The following is an 11,305-nucleotide window of genomic DNA, read 5'->3' as shown; positions in this document are numbered from 1 at the left end:
CAAAAATGGTAGCCCATATGATCAAAACCCAGAGTCCTGAAAGGGACTCGCGCAAGTGAGGGACCCAAAGCTTCAACTCCATTTGCTTTAATATAATTTGCCTCTGGTCCTAGAGGTCAAGTGAGAGGTCCTGAGTGGAGATACAGATGTGGCGGTTCTGACATACAAAGCATACACATTACCATGAGTTGAGACAAGATGCTAAAGGTGTGGGTGTGAATCTCGGTAGAGGATTGAAGAGGAGCAAGTACTAAGCCCAGGGGGTGGGGAGAAGTCTCCAAAATTAAGATGTAAGAGAGATGAGGAAAAATGGGCCAAGAGGAGTCAGGAGAAAGTAATGAGAATGTGTGAAAAACAACCTGACAGTCAAGTAGAGAAGGTTCTTTAAGGAGAAGGAACATGTGTGTCAAAGGCTGGTCACAAATCAAGCAAGAGGGGAACTGATTCTTGTCCATTGGATTTAGCAAAGCAGAAGTCGCTAGTGTTGAGTGCAGTTTCAGTGAAGTGGTTGGGGACTACAGCTCGCTTGGAGCTTGTTGAAGACACAATGTGGGGAGACGAATCAGAGAGAGCGAGAGGAAAGGTAGGCATGGAGTGGCTTCAAGAAAAGGTTTCGTTTCTAAAAGGAGGAGTGGAGAAATAGCAGCATGTTTTTATGCTTCCAAGAATGACCTAGTAAACGGGGAAATGGTGATGTAGAAGAAGAGAGAGGACAGCTACTAGAATAATGTCTTCTTTGATTTGAGAAGGGATATGATCTAGTGCCCACAGAGAGGACAGACTTTGCATATGACCATGGATAGTTCATTTACGAAAGTAGACAGTATGTCAAAGCACGTGGATGTACATTCTGGTAGATGACTTGATATGGTGACAGTGGCCTTGGCATTATCTTTGTTTCAGAGTCCACAAACGAGCAAGCTGATCCGCTGACAGAGAAGGTGAGTTAGCAGGTGTTGGAAATTTGAGGAGAGAAGGTGGTGACAGCTGTCTAGGAGACTGGGAATATCAGTAGACTAGGGAAACAGGGATTCTTGTGTCTGTGCTCCATAGAAGTTTGCACTAACCCTTATTTTAGCAATTTTTATAGTGCTTTGCAAGTGTGTTGTTTGTCTTCCTCATCAGAGTGTGAATTTCTCCAGGGCAAGAATAATCATTGTTAGTTTTCTGTCTGCTACAGCATTTCTCAGCCTTTTTGGCCCAGAAAAAAAAAAAAAAAGGATGCACTTACTCATGTGCTTTGTTAAATACTTCATAATCCATCAATGTGTGTTGAGCCTCATAAAAGCCATAAATCTACACTTGAGGGGGTACCCCCATTTATTATTACCCCCATTTATACTCCGTATGTGCACAAAAGTGTTGGTTAATCATCGAATACAAATCAGAGAGGTGATATTGGCTCGTAAGTTGACAGAGATAGTTAGTGACAGATGGAAGCTCTTAATTAGGCTTTATTAGTAGACAAAAATTGCTCTTTCAACTAACCTGAACTACATATAAAGACATTTATTATACCAGAACTCCATTATAAGAAATATAGCAATTATTTTGTAATAACTTTAAATGGAGTATAATGTATAAAAAAGTTGACTCACAAGTTGTACACCTGAAACTAATATAATATTATAAATCAACTACACTTCAAAAAACAAACAAACAAAAACAACAAAAGAGCTCCATTGTAATACTAGCTTCTGTGGACTCCAATATAAGGAGTATCTACCTTGAATTCTAACAGAAAAGTATAGAATGTCTTTCTTCTAACCACTGTTTTATCTATAAGAGAGACTGTTAAATGCTTAAAATTGAAATGTAATGTTAGATAGAAAGCAGTAAAACATGCTGCTATCTTATAAAATCACCCCTGGAAGTTGGTTGCACTTACTAATTTCCTTCTCTTTTAAACACTGATGGCAAAATATATTGATATATAACATTTCTGCTAAAACCCAACAATAGTACTCAATTTTTACATTTTTATAAAGATAAGGCAGAAAAAGTCACAATTTCAACTCTCGAATCTATAAGGCAGTATAAAATTAGAAAGAAAAAGCCTTTTGATTACATTTTTGTAATAGGAAAATTTTCAGTACCACTAGTGATTGTATGAGAAGAAGATAGGGAGTGGCTGGGAGCACAAAATCAGGAGGTGGACTTCTGAGTTTGAATCCTGGCTCTGCCACTAAGCAGCAGTCTAAGTCCTCAGGGTAAAAGAATAATAATATCTATGTCAGAGGATTAGTAAATTAATTAATTAATTAATTTAAGTGAATAAATATATGTCAAATGTTTGAAATAGTGCCAGGCACAATATAGGTGTTAAATAATGCAAACTATCATATAATTATCAAAGACTTAAAGATTATACCAATAATTCAAAGTAAAAATTCTCATTTCTTCAAATCATCAAAATGCACATACTCTGGGGAAAACACCCTTTTGAAAACATCTGCAAATAACCATCCTCTCAGTTAGCTACACAGTTATTCTACTTGGAACTCCCTTCACTATCATCCTGTCTTGTGTTGAAATCTCCCTTATGCCGAATTCCCTGTTTTGTGCATACCACATCTTCCTCATGCCTGGTTCACACCTTAATAAGGATGGAACATTTCTCACCAGCTTTCTAAGAAAGCACACATAGGAAGTAAATGTTTTAAATTCTTGCACTCTTTCAAACACCTTTATTCTCTGTTTACTCTTGAGTGGAAATTTGGCTAGGTGTAGGACTGGGTTGGAAATTATTTTCAGAATTCTGTTAGCATTGCTCCGTAATCTTTTAGCTTCCAGCTTTCCTGTAATTATGGAAACATGACCCTGGCATGTAACTTGATTTTTTATAGACCATCCGTTATCTACCTCTGGAAAATCTGAGAGCCTCCAATGTTCCAACGTCTCCAATGATCTGAGATTTCAAAATGGGTTTTATTCATTGGCACTGAGTTGTCCGTTTTAACCTAAGAATCCATGCGATTGGTTTCTGGGCATTTTCTTTTAACATTTCTTTGATATTTTCCTCCTCTCTCTTTTTTCCATTTATTCTAGAACTCTTACTAGTAGCATGTAAGCCTGCCAGATCCTCTAATTGTCTTATATTTTTTTAACTTATTGTCCATTTCTTTGCCTTTTATTCCAATTCTTCAATTCAAAAATGTACTGAATTTTTAATTTCTATGTTGTTTTTAATTCTAAGGGCTTTAAAAATTTTTCCAATTATTCATTTTGACATATAATTCTTATATACATGTAAAATCAATTTTTGTCTTGTTTCTCTGAAAATATTGATTATAGATTTATTGATATTTTATTCTCTCTGTGTTCCCTGAGGTATATTTTTCTGGTTTTATTTTTTCTTCTTATGAGGGAGGTTAAATCCTATATTTCATATTAGAGGATTTCCTCAAATATCTGCTTGTCCTTGCTGTCCATTCATATTAAAGACTAAAGCTCTGTTAAAATTAAATATAAAATGGAGAATAGACTTGAAAATTCTCTGAGCAGATAAAACCATTTAAGCTACATAAGCTTGTTTTATAAACATCAGCAAAACTTAACTTTTTTCTTGTGAATGCTTCTGATAATCATAAAGGAAACTTGAACCATTTTCATAAAACTGGTATAAGATATTCACTTTTAACCAATCCCCGGCCATCTGGGAACCCTCATTGTAATAGTCAATCATTGTAAAGGTTAAACAACTTCCTCATTTTCATGTTATAAGCCATCCTGTAACATCATGCCCCTGAGCTTCATGTCAGTTTGGAGTTTGAAAACTCTTACTAAATACTATTTTATTAGTCTAGTGGTTTTAATTTTGTTATTTCTGGATTTTTGACTAAAAATGACTGGACATTCTATAAGTAGTGATGGGAATCATTAGATGCTGGGCTTCACCATGGGAAATTAGGTGAGCACCAAATTATCGCATTCACGTACCCAGTAAATATCGGTATCTGGAAGCTAAAATGTTTCTCCAGGGAGAAATCTTCCACCTTTTCTATTGGGATATAGAAATCTGGCTATAAGCATTCCGGAAGACACCCAGAGGAGGGATCTGGAGGTCTCCAATCACTGAGTAGGTTTACTATGCCTGTAATTAGTCTAATATTTCATTCTCTTTAGCTTGGTACCAGAGAAAATGAATCTCATTTCTTGGTAAAGTGGAGGAGGAAAGAGCCTGGTTAAGTTAGGATGGGTAGCAGAGCAGGCTCACATTTTCTCACTTAATTCCTATCAATTAATCACGATCCACCAGAGCCACTTCTTCAGGGAAGACTTTGATTTACTTCCTCAGCTCCACAGTGTAGGTTAAGTCTCTCTCTTACGGGCTCTCAGAATACTGGGGATCTTTACAGTAAAGCACACTTCACTGTTAACTATAGATTTAAGTGTGATATATGAACATATAGACACAGATTAGATGGTTTTCAATCCAGAATTCCTTTAGTTCAAACTTGAAACAAGGTCAGTGGATCGGTACCGACATAAACAAGAATATTTTCACTTTCAGTTTTTCCCCACAGAATCTCTAAGTGTATTGCAAGTCTATTTTCTCAAGACGGGGGCAGGTTTCATAATACTGTTGGTGATAACTGCTCTAAGACCAACGGTGGTGTGAGGAAGCAGTGGGAGTACAGCTGTCCCCACCCCTGAAAACGCTGCGCCAGTGGAGAAGCACTACGGTCAGGATTTGCATCATATGTCATCCCTGCCCTGGAATTCAATGAAGCAGGTGACAGCAAGTAAGAACAAGAGCTCCATAATTTTAGAGGTGAACACAGGCAGTCCTGCCCTTACCTCCTAGTGATTTAAAAATAAATAAATGAATACACTTTATTTTTATAACAATTTCACTTTTACAGCAAAATGGAGCAGATGGTACAGAGGTTCCCCGGCACCTCTGCCCCTACATACTCACTGCCTCCCTCACCAGCTTCCTACACCAGAGTCTCACATTTGTTACAATGACACATCGTAATTACCCAAAGTCGAAGGTTTATGTAGGGTTCACTCTTGGTGTTCTACACCTTATGGTTTTGAAAAATGTGTAATAGCATGTACCCACCATTATAGTGCCATGCAGTACAGTTACACTGCCTTTAAAATCCTTTGTGCTCTACCTGTGCATCCCACCTAACCCCCTACCCCTTGGTACCCACTCATCTTTTTACTGTCACTTTAGTTTGGCCTTTTCCAGAATGTCATATGGTTGGAATCATACAGTATGTAGCCTTGTAATATTGGCTTCTTTCACTTAGTACTCTGTATTTAAAGTTTCTCCATGTCTTTTCATGGCTTGATGGTTCATTTACTTTCAATACTGAATAATATTCCATTGTCTGGATGTACCACAATTTATTCATCCATCCACGTACTGAAGGATACCTTTGCTGCTTCTAATTTTTATTTTTACAAATAAGGCTTCTACAAATATCCATGTGCAGGTTTTTGTGTGAACATAAGTTTTCCACTCCTCTGAGCAAATACCAGGGAATACAATTGCTGGATCATAGAGTATATGTTTAGCTTTGTAAGAAACTGCCAAACTGTTTTCCAAGGTAACTGTACCATTTTGCATCCCCACCAATGAATGAGAGTTCCTGTTGTTCCACGTCCTCACTGGTATTGGTATCATTTTGGATTTTGGCCACTCTGATAGTTGTGTAGTGGTATTTCATCGTTTTAATGTGCAATTCCCTAAAGATATATAATGTTGAACATATTTTTATATGCTTATTTGACACCCATATATCTTCTCTGGTGAAGTGTCTGCTTAGATCTTTTGCTCATTTTCTAATCAAAATTTTGTTTTCTGATAATTGATTTAAGGGTAATTTGTATATTTTGGAAAGCAGTCCTTTATCAGGTATGTGTTTAGCAAATATCTTCTCTCAGCTTGTGGCTTGTCTTCTCATTCTCTGTACAGTATCTTTTGCAGAGCAGAAGTTTTTAGCTTTAATGTAGTCCAGCTTACCAATTATTTCCTTCATGGATCATGGCCTTTGTTATCGCATCCAAAAAGCCTCACCTACATGCACCCCAATGTTCATAACAGCACTATTTATAATAGCCAAGACATGGAAGCAACCTAAATGTCCATCAACAGATGAATGGATAAAGAAGATGTGGTACATATATACAATGGAATATTACTCAGCCATAAAAAGGAATGAAATAATGCCATTTGCAGCAATATGAATGGACCTAGAGATCATCATACTACGTGAAGTTAAGTCAGAGAAAGACAATCACCATATGATATCACTTATATGTGGAGCCTAAAAGAATGATACAAATGAACTTATTTACAAAACAGAAACAGACTCAGACACAGAAAACAAACTTACGGTTACCAAAGGGGAAAGGGGAAGGGAGGGAAAATTAGGAGCTTGGGACTAGCAGATACAAACTACAATATATAAAATAGATACGCAACAAGGTCATACTTTATAGCATAGGGAACTATATTCAATAACTTGTAATAAACTATAATGGAAAAGAAAAACATTAAAAAATAAAAAATAAAAGCCATCCTTGTGCCCAATGTCATCTAGATTTTCTCCTAAATTGTCTTCTAGTAATTTTATAATTTTGTACTTTCCATTTAGTACTATGAACTATTTGAGTTAACATTAATAAAGAGTGTAAATTTTGTACCTAGATTCATTTGTGTGTGTGTGTGCATGCGTACACATGGACGTCCAGTATTATTCTAGCATCATTTGTTGAAAAGACCATTTTTTCTCCATTGTGTTGCCTTTGCTCCTTTGTGAAAATCAGTTGACTATATTTATGCAGGTCTATTTCTGGGCTTTTTATTCTATTTCATTGATCTGTCTATTCTTTGCCCATACTACACTGTCTTGATGAGCGAGGCTTTATAGTAATGTCTTATTGCATTAGCTAGGACTTCCAGAATGATGCTGAAAATCTACAGGAGGAACATCCTTGCCTTGATCCTGATCTTAGTGGGAAAGCTTCTAGTGTCTCACCATTAGGTATGATGTTAGATGTAGGTTTTTTGCAGATGTTTGTTACCAAGTTGAGGAAGTTCCCATCTATTCTTAGTTTGCTGAGAGTTTTTATCAGGGATGGGTGTTGTATTTTGTCAAATGCCTTTTCTGTATCTATTGATATGATTATGCGGTTTTTCTTTTTTACCTTGCTGGTGCAATGGATTATGATCAATTGATTTCCAAATGTTGAACCAACCTTGAATATCTGGGATAAATTCTACTTTTCCATGGTATACAATTATTTCTATACCTTGTTAGATTCTATTTGCTAATATTTTGAGAGTTATTGCATATATTCATGGGAGATATAAGTCTGCAGTTTTCATTTTCTACAATGTCTTTGTCTGGTTTTGGTATTAGGGTAATGCTGGCCTCATGAATGCATCAGGAAGTATTCCTTTTGCTTCTATCTTCTGGAAGAGATTGTAGAGAACTGGTATAATTCCTTCCTTAAATGTTTGGTAGAATTTACCAGTGAACCCATCTGACCTGGTGCTTTCTCTTGTGGAATGTTATTATCTATTGATTTAGTATCCAAACCATAATAAGACCTCAGCAAAACACTGGATAAATCTGTTTAATCATTGTGAACCAACTTGTGAAATCTGTTGCTGGGGTAACTTGACCTAGAGCATGTTGATCAAATAGCTAATTATCCTAAACAAGTTAGTGTATATAAATTAGTTAAAATACATTTGCAGCATTCACAAGTGCTAAGATTTAGCAAGTGACCAGGCTGCCGTCTGTGACTCTGTGTGTAAAGTTCTAGCCTTGGGAGTCATGCCACAGCAGCTTTGTTGAAAGTATTATTTGTTATGAAGATTACAGAACCAGAGATTCTTGCTGTGTCATCCTGTTTTTTCCTAGAAAAATATAAAACAACAAAAAAGTAGCTTTGACTACAAAGCAAGAAATATATAATAATAATGTTTACATTAGTAAGTTCAGGTCTTATTTTAAGTTTATTATAGGAAATATCTGAATAAGAGTTTTTGCTTGGAATAGTGTTAGATATCCTGTCTATTAACAGAAAAGTTCTGGTAGGTAAATGGAGGAAGACAATAGCGATGGAAGAATGGCAATTTTCATCATGTCACAAGATAACCTGGAAAATGGAGGTGGTTAGCTACAGAGAGGATGACTCTACAAGTAATGGAGTTAAAACTGTAAAAGAAAGACAAAAACAAAACATTTCTTTCAGAAAAGGTGAAATTCGAGGAGCCAACCTAAATAGGAGTCCAAATGTCTGAAGCTGTCCATGTATATAAAATGTTTGTAAAGAAGTATAATATTACTTATTCTCTATTGGAAAAAAAATATATTTAAAGATGGTTTTACAGGGCTTCCCTGGTGGCGCAGTGGTTGAGAGTCTGCCTGCCAATGCAGGGGACGCGGGTTCATGCCCGGTCCAGGATGATCCCACATGCTGCGAAGCGGCTGGGCCAGTGAGCCATGGCTGCTGAGCCTGCGTGTCCAGAGCTTGTGTTCCGCAACCGGAGAGGCCGCAGCAGTGAGAGGCCCGCGTACCGCAAAAAAAAAAAAGAAAGAAAAAAAAAAAAGATGGTTTTACAAAAGCCGGAATGCCATTCTCATATTTTGACCCAGAAAATTATTTCCAATAAAAAAAAATATTAGGCATGGAAATTTATATATAAGGATGTTCATCAGAGTGTTATTTAAATGAGTAAAATGGTGAAAAAACTTTAAGTAACCAACAATGTAAGATTGGACTATACATTCTAAACGATTTAATCCCATAATACAGCACAAGCATTAAATATCATGCTGGAGAATAATACTAGTGACAACCAAAAATATTCATGATGTTAAATGGAAAGCCTTGAAAATACGCACGGTGTGACCCACCTCCTAGAGAAATGGAAATAAAAATAAACAAATGGGACCTAATGAAACTTAAAATCTTTTGCACAGCAAAAGAAACCATGAACAAGACCAAAAGACAACCTTCAGAATGGGAGAAAATATTTGCAAATGAAGCAACTGACAAAGAATTAATCTCCAAAATTTACAAGCAGCTCATGCAGGTCAATAACAAAAAAACAAACAACCCAATCCAAAAATGGGCAGAAGACCTAAATAGACATTTCTCCAAAGAAGATATACAGACTGCCAACAAACACATCAAAGGATGCTCAACATCATTAATCATTAGAGAAATGCAAATCAAAACTACAATGAGATATCATCTCCCACCAGTCAGAATGGCCATCATCAAAAAATCTAGAAACAATAAATGCTGGAGAGGGTGTGGAGAAAAGGGAACACTCTTGCACTGCTGGTGGGAATGTGAATTGGTACAGCCACTATGGAGAACAGTATGGAGGTTCCTTAAAAAACTACAAATAGAACTACCATATGACCCAGCAATCCCACTACTGGGCATATACCCTGAGAAAACCATAATTCAAAAAGAGTCATGTACCAGAATGTTCATTGCAGCTCTATTTACAATAGCCAGGTCATGGAAGCAACCTAAGTGTCCATCAACAGATGAATGGATAAAGAAGATGTGGCACATATATACAATGGAATATTACTCAGCCATAAAAAGAAATGAAATTCAGTTATTTGTAGTGAGGTGGATGGACCTAGAGTCTGTCATACAGAGTGAAGTAAGCCAGAAAGAGAAAAACAAATACCGTATGCTAACACATATATATGGAATCTAAGGAAAAAAAAAAAAAGGTCATGAAGAACTTAGGGGCAAGAAGGGAATAAAGACACACCTACTAGAGAACAGACTTGAGGATATGGGAGGGGGAAGGGTAAGCTGTGACAAAGTGAGAGAGTGGCATGGACATATATACACTACCTTTTGTAAATAAGGTAAAACAGATAGCTAGTGGGAAGCAGCCACATAGCACAGGGAGATCAGCTCGGTGCTTTGTGACCACTTAGAGGGGTGGGATAGGGAGGGTGGGAGGCAGGGAGACGCAAGAGGGAAGAGATATGGGAACATATGTATATGTATAACTGATTCACTTTGTTATAAAGCAGAAACTAACACGCCATTGTAAAGCAATTATACTCCAATAAAGATGTTTAAAAAAATATGCACGGTGTGATCACATATAAATGCAATCACACACACTCAAAGGCAGGAAGTATATACACAAGTATACTAGTGATTTTCATTTTAGTAATATAGCATTCTATAATTTTAATTTTTCACAATGAGCTGATACTTTTGTAACAAGAAAAAAAGTAATGTGACATAAATACGCTGTTCAGCGGTGTTTGGAAAAGAATTTAAACCCTTCATCTGCCACACAACGAATCAGTTGCACAAGCTGGAATAACGTTGACAGAAATGATAAACCTGAGTAGAGGCCTCAAAGGCAGATAGTAGAGCGGTGTTATCCACCTAACTTACTTAGGCCGGATCAATTTTATCACAAAATTCCAAGGGAGATTCAATTTCAGATCAAAGTTATATTGCTTCTACCCCAGAGATTTCTGCTTATCAGTTGCAGAATAATTAGGGATTTGAATCCAAAACTCCAGGTTCACAGAGAAAGGAAAAGAGAATATGTAAGCAAACACAGGAGAATAGATCTTCTTATCATCACCCTATGCAACCAGAATACCAAAATTTTAAGAATAAAGTTATAAAAACAAAGCTACGGCTGATTATTTTACCACGTAACTTTTCACAAGTTACCAAAATAGTGAAGATCATCTATCATTCAACTTAATTGTAATTTTACATTTAGAAACGTAAAATGAACAAGGGCAACATACTTCATTGTATTCTTATCCTGGGAACATATGCTTCTAATGCAGTCAATTGATAAGAGAAAAGAAGTTATTTAGAAAAGATAAAATATTTTCCAGAAACTTTCTAAATATGATTTTTCCCCACACATCAATGTATTCATTCATTTATTCACAAACTTTAACCACCAATGATGTTCCAGGTGCTATATGAAGTGCAAAGGGTGATAACAGTACTTAGCTTATAGGATTTCCATGAATATCACATGAGATCCCATATGTAAATTTCTTACTACAGGGTGGGACCAATAGTAAGAGCTCAATAAACGTTAGCTATTATATTCTACTACTACTAAACCTCACCTTCTAAAATTAGTATTCTTGTAAAGGATGGAAAGTACTATAGGTTGTCGTTTTTCCCCAAGCCACTTGCTGTATTGTACTATAAGTGAGCTTTTCTTAAAACAATCCTGGATATCTCCATATGATTCACAAGTTGATGGTGTAATGATTATATGAACAAAGTAGCCCTCCAAATAGGTTGCCTAAAT

General features: G+C 36.4%; 1 long non-coding RNA gene across 1 annotated transcript in view; it reads left to right on the top strand.

Annotated features, from left to right (window-relative positions):
* Positions 1-508: 508 nt before the first annotated feature.
* Positions 509-11,305, top strand: part of LOC137204995 (uncharacterized) — a 44,975-nt gene continuing 34,178 nt past the window's right edge. Inside the window, exons 1-2 of the long non-coding RNA XR_010933946.1 lie at positions 509-583; positions 904-941. This is a non-coding gene — a long non-coding RNA (uncharacterized lncRNA). The remainder of the gene's footprint in view (positions 584-903; positions 942-11,305) is intronic.

The sequence above is a fragment of the Pseudorca crassidens genome, chromosome 13, assembly GCF_039906515.1.
Source record: "Pseudorca crassidens isolate mPseCra1 chromosome 13, mPseCra1.hap1, whole genome shotgun sequence".
NCBI lineage: Eukaryota > Metazoa > Chordata > Mammalia > Artiodactyla > Delphinidae > Pseudorca > Pseudorca crassidens.
Note: the sequence above shows the minus strand (reverse complement) of the source record. Positions and strands in the feature narration are given on the sequence as shown.